The sequence below is a fragment of the Coregonus clupeaformis genome, chromosome 18 (assembly GCF_020615455.1).
Source record: "Coregonus clupeaformis isolate EN_2021a chromosome 18, ASM2061545v1, whole genome shotgun sequence".
NCBI lineage: Eukaryota > Metazoa > Chordata > Actinopteri > Salmoniformes > Salmonidae > Coregonus > Coregonus clupeaformis.
In genome coordinates this window covers 54437319-54444103 of record NC_059209.1, presented here as the reverse complement: position 1 = coordinate 54444103, position 6785 = coordinate 54437319, and positions in this window count along the sequence as shown.

Here is a 6785-nt window from a genome sequence, read left to right as displayed (position 1 = left end):
GAATATTACACCAATCAATGCACATCACTGGCAATGCAGTGTTCGTCAATGGACAATATCAAAAGTTATGTTCACCTGAACATTAATGCTGTGAAAGGATTTCCTATTCACAAAATCGGCCTCATGGGCACCTGAGGGGGCTTTTATCCTTATGTGTGTGCAGTCCACTGCACCAATGACATTGGGGAAACCTGTCACACAAAGTAATGAGTATCCTACTATGTGTTAACAGTTGTCCTGTAATTTGTAGATCCTCTTACCTGCAATCCTATAGAACTCCTCTTTGATGTCACAGAGTCTTCTGTGGCCAGGGAAGGAGATGAAGACATCTGCTAATGCTTTGATAGCCAGACACACACTCCTTATTGTGCGGCAAATTGTGGCCTTGTTCAGCTGTTCTGCATCCCCCACTGAGTACAGGAAGGCTCCACTAGCAAAAAAGCGCAAGGCCACACAAACCATTTGCTCCACACTCAGTGCATGGCTCCGTGCAGTGCGGTGCTTAATCCTGGGACCCAGTAGTCTGCATAGATACCTGATGCCATCTGCAGAAAACCTGTATCTTTCATATAGATGGTCATCAGGGAAGGCCAGTGGGTCCAACCGGTCCCTGAAGACCCTTTCTCGCCTGAAGGCTCTCCTCAGCACAAGTGCTTCTTCATCCACCACATCTCGCACGAATGGGCATGCCATTGTCAGAGCAGAAAGGAACACACAATTTTGGGCCTTCATATAGGCTAGTGGCCACACCTGGTGCTGGGGGGTGGGCAAAAGAGGGCGATGCCTTATAACGATGACTTGGTTGTACTGATTGCTGGGAAAAAAAAAAAAACTTAGAAAGATGCCACCGTCCTGTGTGCTCACAATAAGAGCTCATATGTCATGGCTCACTTGACTTTACGAGAATATACCTAATTTTTATTTTGAGCTGTGTCATCTTCTTGGAGCTGGGGGAGGAAAGAAAAATAATGATTAATACATTTGTGTTACAGTTAGCATACAGTGTACATTGAAGGCATATCTCACCTCCCTCTCAAGTTTTTTTATTTCAAGGTCCAGTTTCCTAATTGTCCTCTTTTTTATTTCGGACTCCAGTGCAAGATTTTCCATCTTTTTTCTTCTTGTACTGAATGTCTATGTCTGCCAGTTCTATTTGGCGCCGGAGGTGCTTGCCATACAACTTTCTGATAGCTTGTGAGCTCTGTGAACACAATACAATTAGCGCAGCTGGAATTTGGCAGGATGTGGTGTCCTTTTATTAATACGCACTATGTTGCCAGGCTGGTTTTCCCACTGTATAGCATCTGGGTCCTGTAAAAGAAATTAGATTTTTTGATTTTGATGAGGACTTCTCACCATTGTAGAGTAAATAGTACTTTCACAGTCTTAACATGATACCTCATGCCTTCTGGAATCCAGAGAGATGGTCTCCTCCTCATCATCGTCTCCATCATGTGCTGTTGCTGCTGCACTGGGGCCACCCTAGTCATAGACTGTTCTCTCTGCTACCGCACGGCAAGCGGTACCGGAGTGCCAAGTCTAGGTCCAAAAGACTTCTCAACAGCTTCTACCCACAAGCCATAAGACTCCTGAACAGCTAATCATGGCTACCCGGACTATTTGCACTGCCCCCCCACCCCATCCTTTTTACGCTGCTGCTACTCTGTTAAGTATTTATGCATAGTCACTTTAACTCTACCCACATGTACATATTACCTCAACTACCTCAACTAGCCGGTGCCCCGCACATTGACTCTGCACCGTTACCCCCTGTATATATAGCCTCCCTACTGTCACTTTATTTTACTTCTGCTCTTTGTTTTTCTCAACACTTTTTTTTTTTGTTGTTGTTTTATTCTTACTTTTTTGTTTAAAATAAACGCACTGTTGGTTAAGGGCTGTAAGTAAGCATTTCACTGTAATGTCTGCACTTGTTGTATTCGGCGCATGTGACCAATAAAATTTGATTTGATTTGATTTTTGATTCACCCTATCACATTTAATCGGATTCATATTGAAGCTAGTAGACAAGACATGCCAGGCCTACAGTATGCCTTTGATGGAGTACTCACTGGATCAGCATCGTCTGGTGCTTGTGCTGGTGGCTCTAACAGGAACACAGTGCTGCCAGACACTGCAAGGCAATAGGTAAACCAAAGTCAGACAGTCCAAATTGATTCAATATGAATGTGGTTGTATCCCATGTAGAGATGGAAGGACATACCTTGAATGAAGCGGGTGGCATCTTGGGAGGAACCTATGCTCGTCTCTTTCCCCCAGGGATCCCCTCTAAGACGGGCCTGCCTTTATTTAGCTCCAAGGCCATGTCCTCTGCTGGGGTAAGGTCAGCCTTTGGTGACCCACCACCCGTGCCTTGTCTGTGGGTATTCTTTTTCACTGCTAAAACAGTACAGACAATGTGTGAGCAGGCACCTTCTGGGTACAATATATGCTTGTGCTTTGTTAAATATTAGTCAGGGACCATACCATTCTGCAGAATGTTCTTGTATTTGATTTTGACCTGCTGCCATGTCCGTTTTGGCCCGTTCATGTTTAATCTACACACACACACACACACACACACACACACACACACACATTTAATGGAGTCACACTGCAAAAAAATTACTTGGTATTTTTGTCTTGTTTTCAGTAAAAATATCAAAAAATTTATCATAGCTTTATACAGTGTGATGGAGTTACTTTACACAATTTCACTCATATCTGCAGTGCATTTCAATTAAAAATTTAACCGTTTCATAATTACAGTACAACTGCATTTTTGGAGATGTGAATTAAATATTTGAATTGTAATTGTGATGTTTCAGCGGAGCGGTGAGTGTGTAATTGTGCACTACTTACGCATTCAGGCGGTCTGCAATACTTTGCCACGCTTTTTCTCTTTGCTTTATCACTGTGGCGGTGTTGCCTTTCTTCTTAATTATATATTTTACCTCCTCGTATGCCTCCATGAGGGTTTGTGCTTCCGACGGGGAAAAGTACGCGGCTCTAGTTGCCATGGTAAATCAGTTAATCTGTGATCTGTGGCGGGGTCTATTTGAGTGAGCCGTGAGCGCGCACCTATCCAGGATTGGTTTCACCTGGCTTAATGAATCCGTGTCTGCTCATCCTGGCTTGGTCTTTGTGCAACCAATTAAGCCTGGACGCACATGTTTTGGCTTCATTGAGCTCAGCTGAGTCATTTATCCCGGATGTCTTAATTCTACTTTTGTGCAACAGGCCCCAGGACAAGGTAGGTTGAAACAAAGGTGAGTGTTTATTTAATAGATCCACGAGTGAGGCTGAATAATCCAGGGAACAGAGCGGGTTGCGTGGATGGGTTGTTGAGGGTGCAGTGGTAGGTCCAGTAATGGCTCGGCAGCCGCCGACCATCAGGCAGAGGTTGGGTGAAGGTTCCGGATGAGTGACTGCAGATGGAACAAAACGGAGGTAAGTACAAAACAAGCAAACAAGGTGCAAAACAACAAAACTAACGCTACATGCTCTAAGGCTGATCCACTGATAAACATACTGTTCATGGCTAACGATCCGGCAGGGAATGGATGTCAGGTCAGAGCTTATGAAGGTGATGATCAGGGCCAGGTGTGCAGATTGCTGATGGAATGCAGGTGTGGAAATCAGGAGAGCTCCCGCCTAGCAACGTAGCCCGGCAACCAGGCAGGGAGCGTTCCAGAACCCTCGGGAAACTGGAGATCCCGAGCAGAAAAACTAATACACAGACAGGAACCGACTCAGACTGCCGGAATCGTTACACCCCCCCTTTGTCAGACCGTACCCTTGATGGCAGCCCATACTGCTCAACAGCGGCGATAAAGCTCTGTAAGACCGTATGAGCTCTATTATTGCCGGCCACAGTCAGGTAGACCACTAAACGACTGAATCCATCCACCCCACCGTGGACAACAAATCTCCACCTGTTGCAAACACATGAAAAAATATAACTTTATTGTATAACAATTGTAATGAAACATATAGAAAGATGCATTGTTTATCTGCTAATATCACTGACCTGATAAGCTTATGGTGGCCATCTATATGCCACAAAGAGTTTGGGCCAGGAACAAAATACTGCCGTCGCGCTTAATACACGCAGCCTCAGACGTCTCATGTAGACTCCCTCTGCATTGACTCTGCGTAAAGACTCTTGCAGTCTTGAGACTGAGGGGAGGAATTTAAAATGAATAACCACACACTCACTGGCTACTTATTTTGAGGATAGTAATGTGTGTAAAACAGTCAACTATTACAGAACCACCACAGCTTCAAAAATGTACTTTACTGTCAGATATTGTACATATACACACATACATACATACATATACATACATATATACATACATACATACATATATATATTTATATATATATACACATACATATACATACATATATATACATACATACATATATTTATATATATATATTTATATATATATATATACATACACACATATATATACATATATATACACATATACATATATATACACATATACATATATATACACACATATATAGATAGATAGATAGATAGATAGATAGATAGATAGATAGATAGATAGATAGATAGATAGATACCACATGCTCGAACAGAGATGACCTGAGATTTTTTGCCTCCTATGATATTTTGCTTTTCTATGATTATATTATACCCTTTACAGCAGGGGCACATCCGGACAGCTGAGAATATTACTGTCAGATATTGTTCCACCTCTATTAAACAGGAGGCTAAAAATCACAGGACATGTCTATCCTGATGATACAAGTCAGCCGTCCTGAAATGTGTGTTTCTCTTCACATTTCTTCTACACATTCTACATCTCAGAGGCGATGTCTTTCCATAAGCGGGCTTCCTTCACCTTTCAAAGGGGCAGAGCTCCAAATTAAAAATACATTTAAATAATGCCCATATTATTATCTACTCACTTGGAACATGCACACCTCTTGCATTCAGGTGACCACGCATTAGCTTGTAGCCGGTGTTTGGATGACTTCTGTGAATTTCACTTACAATACGGTCTAACTCCTCATCATTCACAGCTGAATAGAGATCTGTCTTTCTGTACAAACAAGAAAAACACAACATCAAGTAATGTTACCTTAAACGTCATATTCTTTCCGAGTGTATGAGAGCAGCAATTCATAAACAGAAAACTCATGAATTTAGTGTAAATACCTTAAACTGTATTGTTGCATGCGCCTCCTGATGGTCCTCTTTGACACACCGAACATCGCTGCAATTTGAACTGCGGGAACTCCGGTATGTCAAACGCTCGGTATGTCAAACGCCAAACGCCCCGGTCCCTGTGTGTGTTGGGCCTGAAGTGCCCTGGTACCAGAGAAGCGGTGGACAACTTCTTCTAGATTTGCAATCACTCTGTGGTCGATATCTTCGTCGGAAAGTGCGGAAATGACTCCAACAACTTCAATAAGTTCCTCTGCTTTACTAGCTACATGCTCTGGGTCAGCAGGTCCTGCTTCTACATCCTCTGCTAAGTTTAAAATGTCTCTAACCAACTCCCTGGAAAGTTCACGGAGATCCTCCATTGTCTCTATCCAGGTTGGCCTACTCTACTTCAGACCAAAGCAATGGATCAGACTAGATTCGCGTTAGCCCCGCCCACTGACTTTGATGGGTCAGTTTGACAGTTTTAAGTAATTCATGAATCACTGCAATGCAGGATCATGAAATGTAAATGTAAATAGTGAAATAATTATATATGTATTTTACATAAAATGAATCGGTATTTGAATTAATTAATGACACATTTAATAACACATTTATGTATTTAATTCTAATTTTAATTAATTAATGACACATTTAAGTAATTATTTAATGGTGTATTTATTTATTTAATTGTGGCACTTTTAGTCCTCCATACTCATCTGTTATAATAATCCAATGACAAACGAAAATACAAGTAGCTAGCAACATCAGACTAACCAGCTAACAATGACAGGCGAAAATGTAGCTAACAATGTTAGATAGCTAGCATAAAAACGAGATACATAATGCTGTAATAATGACGAAAATATTCTTAAACTATTGACAACTTCGTCAGTAAAACAGGGGGGAAACATATACCTTACTTACAGTTTGGTATTCACGCACAGTGATTAATAAATTGGTCAGAAAGGAAATAATGTCCAAAACTGAGATTTGTGTTTACAGCAGTAGGTGGCGAGCTGCACTTCGTAATGAATTAAACACTCTGCCAGTTTGCGATAGCTGTGACGTCATCACCGAGTTCTTAAAGTGACAGGCTTTCTTACACAGCCGCCCTACGACATTCTAACCAGATGGGAAGTCTGTTCTTGGTGACAGGTTCTTCTGCATCATCATCAAGGATGGCTGGGAGCTGCACCAGGTGGGTCACTGGTCGTAGGTAAGTCCGACCCTTGACCTGGATAGCAGCAGTCCTAATATGTCCATCAGCTCCGGGGTAAGTATGAGTCACCTTCCCAACAGCCCAGAGAGCTCGAGGGAGATGAGGGTCCACGATGAGAACCACTTGATCCACAGTAAGTTCCCTTCCATCCTTCCTCCACTTCGGTCTTTCCTGTAGACTTGACAAGTAATAGCGAACGAACTGGGACCAAAAGTGATCAGCAAGGACTTGGCTATGCCTCCAGCGGCGTTTCCCTAGGATGTTACTGGAGTCATACAAAACCTGAGGAAGAGACGCATCGTAGCGTCCCATGAGTAGGAGGCTCGGTGTGACGGGATCTGGGTTGGCGACATCGGCAATGTACCCGAGGGGTTT